At 43.1% G+C, this 17,599-nt stretch overlaps 1 protein-coding gene across 1 annotated transcript in view; it reads right to left on the bottom strand.

Moving 5' to 3' along the window:
• GALNT18 (polypeptide N-acetylgalactosaminyltransferase 18) overlaps nucleotides 1-17,599 on the bottom strand; it is a 424,313-nt gene that overhangs the window by 351,348 nt on the left and 55,366 nt on the right. The gene's annotated exons all lie outside the window — the stretch shown is intronic.

Raw genomic sequence — 17,599 nt, 5'->3', positions numbered from 1 at the left:
GTAGCCAGAATGACATTATCATGTAGCCAGAATGACTAAATGCCAAAGGTGCATTTAGTATAGGCCCGGGGGAGATGTCTCAGTTCCTTCCCACCAAAGGTGGTCCTTTTTTCTCTACTTGCATTTTTTACGTGCTTTCAAACTGCTAGGTTGGCAGAAGCTGGGACAAGTGATGGGAGCTCACCCCATTATGCAGCACTAGGGATTCGAACGGTTGAACTGCCAACTTTTCAGATCGACAAGTTCAGCATCCTAGCTAGACATTTTTTAAAGGAAGAGATATTGCAGGCCAGCTCAGCATCCTAGCTAGACATTTTTTAAAGTAAGAGATATTGCAGTTCAGCATTATTATCATAGAAAATGGAAAGATGCGTTTGACTAATAGAGATTGGTCCCATGTGGATTGGTCCTATCTCTGACACTGGAAAGCAATGGACTGAACCCTCTTATACTACTTCACCCTTTGAACAGAGTTATGCCTCCGAACAGGCCTGGAACAATGGGTTCCACTACAGCAGTGATGGCAAACCTCTGGCACATGTGCCACACAGAACCATATCTGCTGGTGTTAAATCACTGCACTGGAGACTTCTATTGATCCATAACACATTTATTCAATGAATCACAACGAGCAAGCGTTCTCTAGAAAGGCAATTCCCAACAAGGGCAACGGCCGCATCTTAACCAATTAGTGAATTTCTTCAATTATTTTAAACACATGTGCATGCTAGCCAACTGATTTTCGGCTCACATGGAGGCTCTGGGAGGGCATTTTCAGCTTCTGGGGGGCCTCCGGAGGGGCGGAGGAATAGCACTAGCATTTAGACTTATATACCACTTCACAGTGCTTTACAGCCCTCTCTAAGCAGTTTACAGAGGGTAAGCATATTGTCCCCAAGAATCTGGGTCCTCATTTAACTGGATGGAAGGATGGAAGGCTGAGTCAATCATGAGCCTACTGAGATTCAATCTGCCAAACTGCTAGCAGCCGGTGATCAGCAGAAGTAGCTTGCAGTACTGCACTCTAACCACTGCACCACCAAGGCTCTTGGAAGCCATTTTGCCCTCCCCGGATATTGAATTATTGGTGTGGGCACTCGCATGTGTGCACACATGCACTTTTGACACCTGAGGAAAACAAGTTTTCCCATCTCTGCACTAGAGGAACAATGTGTTCCACTTCTTTTCTCTATATATGCTCTAAATCAGTGATTTTCAACCTTTTTTGAGCCGCGGCACATTTTTTACATTTACAAAACCATGGGGCACATTGAGTGGGGATGGGGGGGAGGCGGCTAAAAAAAGTTTGGACAAAAAAATTCTCTCTTTCTTCCTCCCTTTTGCTCTATTTCTCTCTCCCTCCCTCCCTCTTTCTCTCTTTCTCTTTTTTCTCTCTCTCTCCTTCCCTCTTTCTTTCTCTCTTCCTTTCTTCCTCTTTTTTGCTCTCTTTCTCTCTCCCTCCCTACCTCCCTCTATGTCTTTCTCTCTCCCACCTTCCCTCCCTCTCTTTCTCTCTTTCTTTCTTTCTTTCTTTCTTTCTTTCTCTTTCTCTCTTGTTCTCTTTCTCTCTCTTCCTTCCTTCCTTCCTTCCTTTCTTTCTTTCTTTCTCTCTCATTCTCTTTCTTTTTCCCTCTCTTGCTTTCTCTCTCTCTTTCTCTCTGTTTTCTTTCTCTCTCTCTCTCTCTTGCTTGCTTTCTCTCTCTCTTGCTCTTTCTCTCTCTCTCTCTCTCTCTTTTTCTTTCTCTCTCTCTCTTTCTTTCTCTTTCTCTCTCTCTCTCTTTCTTTCTCTCTCTCTTGTTTTCTTTCTCTCTCAGAGCTTCGCGGCACACCTGACCATGTCTCACGGCACACTAGTGTGCCGCGGCACACTGGTTGAAAAACACTGCTCTAAATATATACAGTGTTACCTCTACTTAAGAACTTAATTTGTTCCATGACCAGGTTCTTAAGTAGAAACATTCTTAAGTAGAAGCAATTTTTCCCATAGGAATCAATGTAAAAGCAAATATTATTATTATTATTATTATTATTATTATTATTATTATTATTATTATTATTATTATTTAGATTTGTATGCCGCCCCTCTCCGTAGACTAATAATGATGCTTGCAAACCCATTAGGAAAGAAATAAAAGCTCGGAATTTGGGTGGGAGGAGGAGGACAGTCGCTGCCGAAGGAAGAAGGTGAGGTGAGCGCCCCCTTTTGTCTTTCCGCACCCAGGTGCTCCAGGAGCAACCTTGCACCAGGTGAATGGGAGGCAGCGCGAGGGAGTCACCACAGCAAAATGGTTTATTTCCTCTCCAAGCGCCCAGAGAAAGGAAAATGTTCCGTTCACTCTAGGCTGCCAAAGCCTCCTTAAGCGCCACTGAAAGGCTCCTCTGGCAGCCCAGAAAAGCCCAAGATGGCCAGGATTAAAGGGGGAATGGCAGGAAACTGGCTGGGCCTTCATGCTGCTTTCAAATTTCCTGGGAATTTTTTCCGGGCTTGCGTTCTTAAGTAGAAAATGTTTCTTAAGTAGAGGCAAAAAAATCTTGAGTGCCCAGTTCTTCTCTAGAAAAGTTCTTAAGTAGAGGCGTTCTTAAGTAGAAGTACCACCGTACTCTAAACTTGTATACCTTTCATATACAGGAGTATACAGTATATTCAGTAGGATGTACTGTCCAGGCAGCATATTTTCTAGCTCTCCCCCAAATGAATAGGATTTTCTAAGGACACTTCACAGGCTTGACTATTAAAAGATTACTTCACCAGAAGGACAGGGGAAAGAACAAGAAAGGCATGCAGTTAACTCATTCAGTCTGACCATTGACCTGAAAGGAAAACCTCTTTGGCTTGCCTTTTGAAATGTCTCAAGCAGGCACAGGTGGGGAAAAGGCAAGTTGTAACCACGATTGAGAACCAGCTATTTACAAAGTACAGTATGGTGCAAAACACTACTAAATATTAAAATATAAAGCATATGGAAGAGCAAGCCTTTGATGAAAAGAATTTGGCTGCTATCTGAAGAATATTTTAGACCCCTTTAGTTAATAAGGATAATCTATCTATGTGGTCACTAGTAGCCGAAAACTATTTGATGGTGTTAAAAGGAAAATCCATCTGGTTCTGTTCCAAGCTGGGAGAAATATGGAGGCTGACTGGAAAGAAGGATTTACTGATGAAGCAGAGACACCAACTACATGTGATTCTGGGCAACTGACAAAATGGTCGAATGAGTAGATGGATCTTTATAGGTTTCTGTGTCTTTAAAGTTTGGACTGCTCTGGGGGTGGTGCAATGAAAGGTGTTCTGAAACCGTGTTGGCCAATTCCTATTGTGGCTAATGGCTTTGGTCCTGTGTTACAGAGATGGGTTCCTCCCAGTTCTCACTGGTTCTATAGAACCGGTAGCAAACTGCTGGTGACATCATGGAGCAGTTCTGTTGGAATTGGTCTGTGGATGCCGCCATTGTTTTTAAAACAAATTGCTGATTTTTTCCTCCTGCGCATGCGCAGAAGCTGAGTTTCCACTGCTGTGCATGTGCCGCAATCTTCTTTTGGATTTTTTGCGAATTTTTGACACTGCATGAGTGCCACGCTACCACGTGCATGCAATGCACATGCATCCATGCAGCAAGTGATGCACGTGCATCCATGCCGCAAGTGATGCACGTGCATCCATGCCGCAAGTGATGCATGTGCAACCATGCAGCGAGTGATGCACATGCAACCATGCAGCGAGTGATGCATGTGCAACCATGCAGCGAGTGATGCACATGAAGTCATGCAGAGTGATGAACATGAAGTCATGCAATGTGTAATGCATGTGCAGCCACATTATGTGCAGTGCATATGCAGCCACACTGTACGCAATGCATGTGCAGCCATGCAGCACACAATGCACATGCAGCAATGCAGCCTGGGAGCAAGAGAATTGGCAGCAAGGTAAGTTAGAACCCACCCCTGCTATGTTGGATCTTGGGTGAGGGGCTGCTTTCTAATCCTACCACTCTGCCAAGGAGCTTCAAAATAGCCTGTCTTGAATGGATTACTAAATCTGCATTTCTAAAAGCTGGCCTCCACAGTTTCTGGTTGGGGGCAGGGAGACTGATGCTGGTTTCTGTCTCCCTTAAGAGCATTTTTCTCCATTTCTCCCTTTGGGGAAATATAGTATCCTGCTTTTTTACTATTTCTCAAAATATTTCATTCTTCCAGGGCAGTGATGGTGAACCTTTTTTTAATCGGGTGCCAAAAGGGCCTGAGTGCCTACAATAGCACATATGCATGTGCTCACACCTATAATGCAATTCCCTCCCCCCCCATAAATGCACAACCCCCCCCCTGTGCATGCACGCAAGAACTCACTGAAGCCTCCGGAGCCTGTGGGTGGTGAAAAATGGATTCCAGCTGACCTTTAGCCTTCCAGAGGGCGTGGGAGGTTATTTTTGCCTTCCCCAAGTTTCAGGAAATAATAATAATAATAATAATAATAATAATAATAATAATAATAATAATAATAATAATAATAATAATAATAATACATCACGCAGTCCTAGGTGCTTGGGAAGCGCCTGACTGGTGATGAAATACAAAATCCAGCATAGTGATCTCGTTTGCTGTGTTGTACTGACATAATAATAATAATAATAATAATAATAATAACAACAACAACAACAACAACAACAACAATAATAATTTATTAGATTCGTATGCCGCCCCTCTCCAAGAACTCGGAGCGGCTCACAACAATAAAACATCATATACAAATCCAATGTTAAAACTGTCTTTAAAAAACCTCTATTGAAAACAGCCATACAGCCCAAACACACCATCCATAAAATCAAATGCAGCTAAGGATATATCAATTTCTCCATGCCTGGCAACATAGATGAGTTTTCAAAAGTTTGCGAAAGGCAAAGAGGGGGGCAGTCCTAATCTCCGGGGAGGAGCTGATTCCAGAGGGCCGGGGCCACCACAGAGAAGGCTCTTCCCCTGGGTCCCACCAGACGGCATTGTTTTGTCGACGGGACCCGGAGAAGGCCAACTCTGTGGGACCTAATCGGTAGCTGGGATTTGTGCGGCAGCAGGCGGTCCCAAAGGTATTCTGGTCCGATGCCATGTAGGGCTTTATAGGTCATAACCAACACTTTGAATTGTGACCGGAAATTGATCGGCAGCCAGTGCAGGCTGCGGAGTGATGATGAAACATGGGCATATCTGGGAATGCCCATGATAGCTCTCGCAGCCACATTCTGCACGATCCAAAGTTTTCGAATACTTTTCAAAGGTAGCCTCCGAAGTCTGTGAATGGCAAAAAAAATGGTGTCAATGGCCCAACTGGAAGTTCAGAAATGCTAGGTGGACCCATTGGATCTGTTTTTTGCTATACATAGGCTTCAGAGACTTTCCTGAAGCCTGGAGAAGACAAAAATAACCTCTCCCCTGCCCTCTGGAAGGCTGACATAGGGCAACAGCTCATGCGTCCTCAGATATGGCTCTGCGCATCCCACCTGTGGCACGTATGCCATAGGTTCACCATCACTGCGGTAGAATATCCAAAATGGGATTGCTATATTTTTTAAAAAGGCAAATTCCATGTTAGGGATCATTAAGGAAAAGATGGGATAAAATAATATCAAAATACCATCATGCAAATTTATGTTGCAGTCATATTTGAATAACATGAGTTAGGGTAGTCAAAACTTCAAAGAGGTGATTCACTTCAATGATTTTTGGGCAAAGCACTCCTTTGAAGCTATTTCAGAAAATAATGCAATCCCCAGTTTCGAAAAAGCGATGCAAAAAGAAATGCATTATTTAACTTTCTATCACTTTTGGGTTTCCCCTCAACATTTCATATAGCCTTCTCAAATGCACTGCACAACATAAATCTATTTTGGAATTGTTGACATGTGTATAGCATATAAGTGTCTTTGCTTCAGATCCTGGTAGTAAAAGCTGCTTTGGATATTCCATTTACAATTGTGTGCTTGCATTATGAATTTGTTGAACTTAACTACTTTTTTCTGAATGACTGAACATATGAAAAACATTGAGCAATGTGAAACTTGTTAGAATAAATTACAAAAGTAGCAGCACACTAAATCAATACCCTTTTTCTTGTTGCTAGTATCCTTTTTGTCAGTCAAAATAAATTTATTTTAAGTCATATCTCAACGTAATTTTATATAATAATACAGAGCAAGGGTGCAATGTTCCAGACAGAACATACAATACACAAGAATTATTAACACATTCTGGAAAGACTAACTCTGGAACATAACTTTGTGCAATACTTTAATGATTTGTTTTTCTTTTTTCTCTATTTCCCTAAATGTTCATAGAACCAGAATAATAAGATATAAGATAAAATCAACAAGGTAGCTATTATCAATCTTAACATTAATACTATTCTGAACTTATTTATCGCCCACAGTAAGAATTTGATGGACTGACTTATTTAAACAGTTTGTACTTAAGTTAATAAAAAGTTGAAAAACAAGTGGGAAAGTTCTATACTGAAGTTTAGAAAATGTTTTATATAAAAAGGAAGGTTTTGTTCCTTCAGATTCTGTGCACATTAGGGGTATGCAAAATATCTAGTGCTTGAATCAAACTAATGCCAAAATGTTGTCATCCAACTTCAGAAAACTTGGTTCAAATTCAGAATAGTCCATTTCTGCCAGAATATTTTGATGCTGAGGATGTAAATAGTCTGTGTATCCATATGGAACATTCTTGAACGCAGGAATCTAAGCTGATCAAGGATTCTTGAAACAGGTGTTACAATTGTTACAGAAAAGCAATGCCTATCATCTAGCTAATTACATCTTATCGGAAAGTGGTCAAAGAATGTGAACCCCATGTGTTCCACTCTAACTCAGAAGGAAGTGACCTTAAATTAACAGTCTCATTGTCTGTCACACTGCCTGGACTTTGTAAAAGAGTTATAAAACAAATTCCTAACTATCCTATCAATAGATCATGAGATGATGGAGAATTTATGCTATTGGATTTTGATCTTCATCTCAGTGATTCCAATACTGGAACGTTTCCAGTAAGTTTGAACTTTGTCTCATCAAAACATCCCAATGCTGAAATGTGATCTATTGATGGGATATTTTGTACACACACACACACACAAACACAAACACACACACAAAGATACATTTATCTGTGGCAGGTATAATTCGTTATGTTAAGAGATAAAAAGGCATCTGGGAACATCTCATTGCACCCATACCAGTAGCAGTTAGATTGTTAGCTTCCATAGGTATTGAATCATAACATTTCTTCAATTGCAATTTTATGACTCCATACTAGGGCTATGGTTTTATTTTAATTTAATATATCACCGCCTATACTGTATTGCTCATTCTAGCTATCTATATCCATCATTCATCCATCCATCCATCTATCTTTCATCTATCTATCATCTATCTATGCTGATGCTGTATTTAAACTAAATTTTTGTATCAGTGATTGCATGACCTCTGTAGATGCAATCTGCTACATAAACTGAATTAAATGAGTATAGTAAAATACTTAAAATCCCAAAGCATTTTAGACAGATTGAAGGATACAGATTTGGACTCATTTTTGCTTCTTTTCTTTACATCTAAATTTGATGGAACTTTACAAATTTTAGTATATCTAATTGAACAACACTGCAGTATGTTGGCTCATTACTTGTTCAGCAATTCACAGCTATCATCTATTTTGGTTGCAAGGAACTCCACAGTTAACTGCAGAAAAATTACATATATCCTGGGAACCCACATATTTTCCCCTGTATATTTTTACACTTGTGGTGCTAGCTGACAATCTGTAACTATATATGTAGAATGGAGAAAAATACTTAACAGTATTAATCAGCAGTGGGTTGCTTCCAGTTCAGATTGGCGGTGGGAGGCTCTGCTCACCCACCCAGAATGCTTCTGGGCATGCGCAAAAGCTTTGCAAGTATGCACAAGCATGCACGTGAACCAGTAGTAAAAGGTTTTACTACTAGCTTAGCAAACTAGCTGAGATTTGTCAATTACTTCCTACCTGGTATTTTACATCTGACGGCCCTGCCAAATTTGGCTTAGAGAAGAGCAAAATCTGGAAACAGAAATATAATACAGTATATTGATTGCCTGCCAACAGTATAATATATAGTTAGCAGAACATACCTCTGTTCATTCGCTGTTGGTTCCCAAATAGGAATCTTGGCTTTGATGAATAAAATTACTTTGCCCTCATCTAACAAATACACATTGAAATTATCAAGTACAGTATATATATATATATATATTTTTTAAGGATATAAGTAGCCTGCATTTGATAAGTAGTTCAGGTTGGACTACAATGTTTTGATGTTCTCAGATAATTTCAATTTTTAGATATTCTCAGATAATAGCATATCCCACAGTAATATCAGTAAAAAGAGAAGGAGACACCTATTAATTTTGTTTGTTTGTTTTGGCCAAATTTGAAATGTGAATCATTTTTAGTTTGCAAATTATTGCTTATGTTTTTGTTTGTGTTAACCCAGATGATATACTTCATTAAATAAACTGTAGTTAAATAAACCAGAGCTTTTCACAGCACTGAAATTCAGTCCAGATTCCTTCATGAATCTGCAAAATTCTTCAATTATTTCCAGATTTTTCTGAACTAATTGGGAATTATTCGCACACCAATCCAACATATTTGATGGGTGCCAGATTGAAGGAAATTAATTCATAGTTTAAAATTAGCATTTGACACTTTCCAGAAATTGTCTGGCTATTCAGAACTTACCCCTTGAATAGTATGCCAAGAATAAATTCATAAAGGTATACAGACCAAACCTAATTTAAGGTTAATCAAAATTAAAACACTGTCAATGGGATTGTTTTCCACATACAGTGGTACCTCGAGATACGAGTTTAATTCGTTCCGGACCTGGGCTCTTAAGTCGAGCAGCTCTTATCTCGAACGACTTTTCCCCATAGGAATTAATGTAAATAATTTTAATTGGTTCCAGCCCTCAAAAAACTCACAAAGTTAGTCTAAATTATGCAGAAAGACATGTTTTTAGTGAAGAAATGTACATGTACATATAAATGAATAATGAAGTTTCTTTCACTTAACTTGTAAACTTTCTTAAACTTTTAAATTTACATATGTTCAACTTCTCTGCCACCCAATCCTGTAGGACAGAGGTCCCCAACCCTTTTTGCACCAGGGACCGGCTTTAAGCGATCAAGAGAGGAATGGGTGAATGAATGGACGGAGGGTGGGAAGGAAGGAAGGAAAGAGGGAAGGGACAGGAACAGAGGAAGGAAGCAAGGAAACTTATGAAAGGGGAGAGTAAGAGAGGAATGAGTGAAGGGAGGGAGGGAGGGAAGAAGGTGGGAAGGAGAAAGAAAAGAAGAAATAGAGGAAGGGAAGGTAAAAGAGAGAAAGAAAAAGAGCAAGAAAGAAAGCTGCAAGCACCCCCCCCCCGAGCCCCCCAGGCCGGCTGCAACCTTTTAAAACACACACGCCGCTTCGCAGCTGTCTCCTGAAGCCGAACGCGGAAGTTAGCGTTTGGCTTCAGGAGACAGCTCCTTGGCGCTTGTATCTCGAATTTGGGCTTGTAAGTAGAACAAAAATATCTCTCTCCTCCCAGCTCTTATCTCGAGTTGCTCTTAAGTAGAGCAGCTCTTATGTCGGGGTTCCACTGTATTTAATAATATTCCCTTTGTAACATTAAAAACAAAAAATATGGACGAGACCCAAAGCTTATCTGAAGGGAAAGGGAATACATAATAGATGGGTTCCATAGAAGTATGTTTAATATCAAGGTTAGTCTTGCTGTTAGAAAGTTGCTAGAGAGAATTAGAAGAAATTGCGGTGGTATAGACCAGAAACAGAATACAGAGAGAAAAAGAAGGAAAGAAAAGAGATGAAAAACAGAAGGGGGGGTTGTATTTGAGCTAATTTTGCAGCCCCTACATGATATCCCGCTTGTCGAACCAGTAGTGAGGCAGGCATGCCCCCAAACTGCTTCTCTCGGTGGCGCAGTAGATGGCGCCATCATGTTTTTTGCTTCTGTGCATGTGCAGAAACTGATTTTTCAGCACTGCACATGTGCATATGCACAATCTTGTTGCATGTATGCACCCACGCAGTATGGGAGGAAGCAAACTGGCAGCAAGGTAAGTTAGAACCCATCCCTGAAATACACACAACCCAGGATCTGCAGATTGCATACTCCTACGCTAGATAGATGGATACAAGCTCTAAAGTGTCATGCCTGCAGAGGCCCTACCATCCTAAGTGCATCATATCCAAGATTCCCTTATTGAACTGCAACTGCTCTTTTCCTTTAGGCCCCTTTTCCATCTCTTTCTCCATCTGCAATATATGACTTCAGCTCAATTTGCAAGAACAACTGCAGTCACAATGGCTTGCAGTTACCTGCACATTCTAGTCTCACAGAAAATGTGTAAGATCGGCTACTTTTTCTCATAGACCTGTTTGTTTTCCAAAGGGTAAATGGAAGAGGGCTGGTGAGCAAGAGAACGGATGCTACAGGAGCAGCTGCTATTGTCCCTTTGTCCCCGTACTGCAACAACACTGCCATTTATTTCAAACCAACAGCCTAAACATAATAGACAACCCTTCTGAGCCAGGGGCAGAGTTGATGAACAGCAGATGGTGACCCTACTCACAAAACAATCAATGTGTGTTGCCAATTCACACAATGTCTGTCGTGGAATGCAAGTTCAGTCACCAAACACTCTTTTACCAGAAGTCAAACTAGGTCGCTAGGATATTCTCTATCATTTCACTAGGATCTTACTGAAGGCAGATAAATCCCTACAAACCACTAAGATTCCAATCTTCTTTCCTTATCTCATATATCATACATTTTCTCTCCTTTCCTCCTACTTCTCTTCTTTCTTGCTTTCTATCACTATATACTGTATATTACTTAATGTCTATTCTCTTTCATATGTATTGTATATTGGACAAAGAATAAATAAATAAATAAAAATAATAAAATAAATAAATAAAAAAGTATTGTAGCAGGCATGTCAGTGTGTTATTTATTACTTTTTAATCCTTTTTTTCCTTTTAAGAATATATGTCCTACTTGAAAACCATCATGGATCCACTATCAAACCCCCTGCAATTTGCATACTGAACAAATTGATCGACAGATGATGCTGTTAATACGTCTCTGCAATACTTTCTACAATATCTTGACTCTCCAAAGACCTATACAAGACCTATACATCTTTGTAGACTTTTATTCAGCATTCAGTACCACCATCTCAGACATTCTTCTAACTAAACTAAATCAGCTTGTGGTACATGAACACACTTTAAGTGGATCACAAGCTTCCTAAATGGCTCTGTTAAAAGGTGCTATTGCTAACATGTTGTAAGCCGTCCTGAGTCTAAGAAGGGCAGCATAAAAAAATCGAATAAATAACAGACAGGAAAAAGCAGAGGAAGCTAGGCAAAATCACAACAGATACCTGTACAATTAGCAAAGCCTCCCCCCCAAAGGCTGTGTACTCTCACCACTTCTCTTCTCTCTATATACCAATGAGTGCATCTCAAATGATCCATCTGATAAACTACTGAAGTTTGCAGATGATATAACAGTGATTGGTCTCATTCGAGACAACGATGAAACAGATGGGAGGTTGGACAACTAGCCTTGTAGTACAACCAGAACACACTCAAAAACATAGAAATGGTGGTAGACTTTAGGAGAAACCCTCCCATTCTACCCCCTCTTACAATACTAGACAACACAGTATCAACAAAATAGACCTTCAAATTTCTAGGTTCTATCATATATCAAGACCTAAAATGATCACCTAACGTCAAAAACGTCATCAAAAAAGCACAACAAAGAAAATTCTTTCTGCACAAACTCAGGAAGCTCAAATTGCCCAAGGAACTACTGATACAGTTCTACAGAGGAATTCTTGAATCGGTCATTTGCACCTCTATAATTGTGTGGTTCAGTTCTGAAACCCAACAAGACAGACACAGACTTCCGATGATAATTAGAACTGCAGAAAAAGCAATTACTGCCAACCTCCGTCCACTGAGGTCCTGTATACTGCACAAGTCAAAAAGAGGACTGTGAAAATATTTACTGACCCCCTCATATCCTGGAAATAAATTGTTTCAACTCCTACCTTCAAAACAACACTATGGAGCACTGCTCACCAAGACAACTAGACACAAGAACAGTTTTTCCCCAAACGCCATTACTCTACTATACAAATAATTTCCTCACCACTGTCAAATTATTCACTAAGCCTGCATTACTATTACTCTTCTCATCATTCCTATCTCCCATCTCCTCCCACTTACGACTGTATGATTGTAACTTGTTGTTTGCATCCTTTCGATTTATATTAATATTGTTTGTTTCCTGATTGCTTATTTATACCTTCTGACAATCATAAATGTTGTACCTCATGATTCTCGACAAATGTATCTTTTCTTTTATGTACACTGAGAGAATATGCACCAATGACAAATGACAAATAGCCTCCCTGAGTTTACGGAGAAGGGCGGCATAGAAATCCATGCAAATAAATAAACAAATTCCTTGTGTATCCAATCACATTTGGCCAATAAAGAATTCTATTCTATTCTTTTAAAAAAAAATCACATGGGATAGTAAAATATCACATTGCTAACCCAACCTAAATCTACCATACGGCTCTCTAAAAAGAGAGACTGTGCTGGGAAAAAGAAGTATATTATTGGTACCTAGCCACCAAGGGGGGGAAATGATTTAAATATACATGAAACACAAATGGGGGGACATGGATTGGGAGTTAGAGGGTGGCTAAAGGCAAAGGAAATCAGGGCTCCTGATCATCAATATTTATCCAGGAAATGGCATTTCTGCAGATGGAGAAATTCCCAGTTCTGCACAAGCATTAATGAGAATAAGCCTCTGGCCATTATAGGAAAGCCAAGAAAATGTGTTTCTTCCTCAGCCTTCTCTTCAAAGGTCTAAGCCAATAAGGCAGCAATCTAAGTTTATTGCATCTGCTTGCTATTCAGGTCCAATTTCAGAACAGTTTTACAAATGTAAGTTTCTTTTTTCTGTATCAAACAAAAACAAAAGATAAACATTTATCTGGACAGTTTAACAGTTAGGATACAGCAGTGACTGTTCTGTTGAACAGCTTTGGCAAAAAAGGAATGAGACATAGCCTGCTCACAGGCCACACTTAACAGATATAATTATTTACTTTTCAGCAATGTAACCAGCAGGCACTAAGGAAGAGCACACATTTAAAGCCCTCATATTCCAGTCCAGAACAAACATGCTGCTTTTCCTGAGAAAGGGCCCCCCAAATTAAAAATAAAGTAAAATATAAAAATGTAAATGCAGCTGCATAGCGTTTGTATATTTATTTTATTTTATTATTTATTTATTATTTGGATTTGTATGCCGTCCCTCTCCGAAGACTCGGGGCGGCTCACAACAAGTGAAAACAAATCATAAATAATCAATTAATTAAAATATTTAAAGATTTAAAAAAAACCATGTACTAACAGACACACACATAGGCATACCATGTATAAATTAAACGTGCCCAGGGGGAGATGTTTAATCCCCCCATGCCTGACGGCAAAGGTGGGTTTTGAGGAGTTTACGGAAGGCAGGAAGAGTAGGGGCAGTTCTGATCTCCGGGGGGAGTTGGTTCCAGAGAGCTGGTGCCGCCACAGAGAAGGCTCTTCCCCTGGGGCCCGCCAACCGACATTGTTTAGTTGACGGGACCCGGAGAAGGCCCACTCTGTGGAACCTAATCGGTCGCTGGGATTCGTGTGGCAGAAGGCGGTCTCGGAGATATTCTGGTCCGATGGCATGAAGGGCTTTAAAGGTCATAACCAGCACTTTGAATTGTGACCGGAAACTGATCGGCAGCCAATGCAGACTGCGGAGTGATGGTGAAACATGGGCATACCTGGGTAAGCCCATGACTGCTCTCATAGCTGCATTCTGCACGATCTGAAGTTTCCGAACACTTTTCAAAGGTAGCCCTATTTAGAGAGCGTTACAGTAGTCGAACCTCGAGGTGATGAGGGCATGAGTGACTGTGAGCAATGAGTCCCGGTCCAGATAGGGCCGCAACTGGTGCACCAGGCGAACCTGGGCAAACGCCCCCCTCGCCACAGCTGAGAGATGGTTTTCTAATGTGAGCTGTGGATCGAGGTTGCGGACCCTCTCTGAGGGGGTCAGTAATCCCCCCCCAGGGTAATGGACAGACAGATGGAATTGTCCTTGGGAGGCAAAACCCACAGCCACTCCGTCTTATCCGGGTTGAGCTTGAGTCTGTTGACACCCATCCAGGCCCCAACAGCGTCCAGGCACCGGCACATCACTTCCACCGCTTCATTGACTGGGCATGGGGTGGAGATGTAAAGCTGGGTATCATCGGTATATTGATGATACCTCACCCCATGTCCTTGGATGATCTCACCCAGCGGTTTCATGTAGATGTTAAATAGCAAGGGGGAGAGGACCAACCCCTGAGGCACCCCACAAGGGAGAGACTTCGGAGCTGAGCTCTGACCCCCCACTAACACCGACTGCGACCGGCCAGAGAGGTAGGAGGAGAACCACTGAAGCACAGTGCCTCCCACCCCCAACCCCTCCAACCGGTGCAGAAGGATACCATGGTCGATGGTATCGAAAGCCGCTGAGAGATTGAGGAGCACCAGGACAGAGGATAAACCCCTGTCCCGGGCCCGCCAGAGATCATCCATCAACGCGACCAAAGCGGTTTCCATGCTGTTACCGGGCCTGAAACCCGACTACTGGGGACCTAGATAATCGGCTTCTTCCAAGGACCGCTGGAGCTGGAGTGCCACCACCTTCTCGACAACCTTCCCCATAAAAGGAAGGTTGGAGACTGGACGATAGTTGTTAAGTACGGCTGGGTCCAGGGAAGGCTTCTTGAGGAGGGAGCGCACGAGCGCTTCTTTATAGAGTGTTGGAAAAACTCCCCTCCCCAAGGAAGCATTGGTAATCTCCTGGGCCAAGCTCCGTGTCACCTCCCTGCCGGCCAAGACCAACCAGGAGGGACACGGATCCAGTAGACAGGTGGCGGAACTCACAGCTCCAATCGCCTGGTCCACTTCATCAGGTGTCCACTTCATCAGGTGTCACCAGACAGGTGGACAAGTACGTGCCCCAGTCACCTCGACTGACTCGTTGTCAGTCGACTCTGTTTGACAATTGGAGTCGAGGTCGGCCCGGATCTGAGCGACTTTATCAGCGAAAAACGTGTTAAAATCCTCGGCGCTACTCTGCAAGGGCTCCCCAACTCCCCCCTGGTTAAGAAGGGAGTGGGTCACCCTGAACAGAGCGGCCGGGCAGGATTCCGCTGATGCAATCAAGGCGGCATGGTACGCGCATCTTGCCGCCTTGAGCGCCACTTTGTAAGTCTTAATAAAAGCTCTTGCAAGTGTTCGATCAGATTCAGACCTACTCTTCCTCCATCGCTTCTCTAGACGTCTCTTTTGGCGTTTCAACTCCCGGAGCTCCTCGTTGAACCATGGGGCTCTACGGGGTCTAGGGCCACGGAAAGGTCGCAAAGGCGCAATCCGGTCAAGAGCCTCCGCAGCAGCCGTATTCCAGGCCTCCGCAAGAGACTCCGCCGAACTGTGGATGAGTGCCTCTGGAATAACCCCAAGCGCCGTCTGAAAGCCCTCTGGGTCCATCAGGCGTCTGGGGCGGAACATCTTCATTGGTTCCACCTCCCTGCGGGGAAGGATTGGAGCCAGGAAGTCAAGCCGTAGTAGAAAATGGTCTGACCATGACAAAGGCAATGCTCGGAAAAGAATGCTCGGAAAAGAATACCATGTCAGGTGCGTGCCCTCCCTCGTGAGTCGGACCCTGTACTACTTGAGTCAGGTCCATGGCTGTCATGGTGGCTATGAACTCCTGTGCCAACCCAGAGGTTTCGCCGAGTGACGGCAGGTTGAAGTCCCCCAGGACAATGAGTCCGGGGAACTCCACCGCCAACCCGGCTACCTCCTCGAGTAGCACAGGCAGGGCTTTTGACACGCAGCTGGGAGGCAGGTACATGAGAAATAAGCCCACCTGGACCCCTAAGTCCAACTTCAACAAGAGAGACTCGCAACCCGCAATTTCCGGAGCAATGAGTCTACGCAGGCAAAGGCTCTCCCTGGCTATAATAGCCACTCCTCCCCCCCTTCCCTGGGGTCGAGGTTGATGCCATATCTGAAACCCGGCTGGGCAAATTTCAGAGAGAGGAACACCTCCCTCCGGGCCCAGCCAGGTTTCAGTAATACACGCCAGGTCGGCCTCCTCATCCAGGATCAGATCCCGGATGAGGAGAGCTTTATTTACCACTGACCTGGCGTTAAGCAGCAGCAACCTGAGTCCAGGGCCAGAGTTACACTCATCACCAGTACCCAAGATTGGGCTTACAGAGCCAGAACAAGGGACCGTTATTAAGCAACGGTCCCTCGTTCCCCTGGAACGGCTAGCTCTGTGGCCCCCGCCATATCTGCCCCTCCCCAGCAACACAGGGATATTCTGACCCTCTGCCACCCCAGAGATCGATGCCCCTATATACTGTAGCTTAAGCAAGTTGTGATTTAAAAAGTACAGTATACAATTTTCACAAAAGGGCTAACTAATGTTAGGGTTAAGGTTAGGATCAGGGACTTAAATTAGGTCAGCTACTTAATTAGGGACTGGTAATGCTTCTTGAGTGGGTACTGCTGTATTTAGAAACATAGAAGACTGACGGCAGAAAAAGACCTCATGGTCCATCTAGTCTGCCCTTATACTATTCCCTGTATTTTATCTTAGGATGGATATATGTTTATCCCAGGCATGTTTAAATTCAGTTATTATGGATTTACCAACCATGTCTGCTGGAAGTTTCTCATCATGGACCGGTGAAAACCCCAACGGAGGGTCATTCGGTCTGAGTCCCTCTCCCCAGAAGGGAGCAGCCGTCCTCGGCTTTTGTGCACCAAAGCCTTCAGTAGCCAAAACTTGGAGACCTCCGTGACGGAGAGCTCCCCAAAAGACCGTGGCGACTCTAATGCTCGCTTTGTGGCCTGGCCTTCAGGAGCAAGGCTGGGGATAAACCCTGCCTTGCGCCCTCCTCCTCCTCTGCCCGGCTCTCCCCACCCCACCCCATGGGCGTCCTTCTAATTCCTCACATGGGCCCTTCTGCCATCCCTCACAACTTTTTCGCTCTCTTCTTCTTCCACAGCAGTTGGCAGGGAGACATTGGGAAGGGTCCGCGGAGATTGAAGGTAGGAGGAATTAAAGCTCACTGCTTTAGGCACCTTGAAGGGACTCCCCCAGATTCCCCTTTGCCTGCTGCCACCACCAAAAACTTTCAAGGAGGATGGAAGCCCCAGCTTCCTGCCCATGTCAATCCACCCATGAGCTCCCTCCGGGGAGCCTCCACTGTCTCCAGCCACCCACCCGCCTCCTCCACCCACCCCCAAACAAGGATCAAAATGCCGGCGATAATAAGGCAAAAGGGGCAAGTTTTTGGATGGGTTTGCACACATTATTCACTTTTACATTTATTTCTTTGGGAAACATTGCCTCTACTTACGAACTTTTCTA

Source organism: Erythrolamprus reginae, chromosome 1, assembly GCF_031021105.1.
Source record: "Erythrolamprus reginae isolate rEryReg1 chromosome 1, rEryReg1.hap1, whole genome shotgun sequence".
Classification (NCBI taxonomy): Eukaryota; Metazoa; Chordata; class Lepidosauria; order Squamata; family Dipsadidae; genus Erythrolamprus; species Erythrolamprus reginae.
The sequence above is the reverse complement of the archived record's forward strand: the minus strand, read 5'-3'. Positions and strand labels throughout refer to the sequence as shown.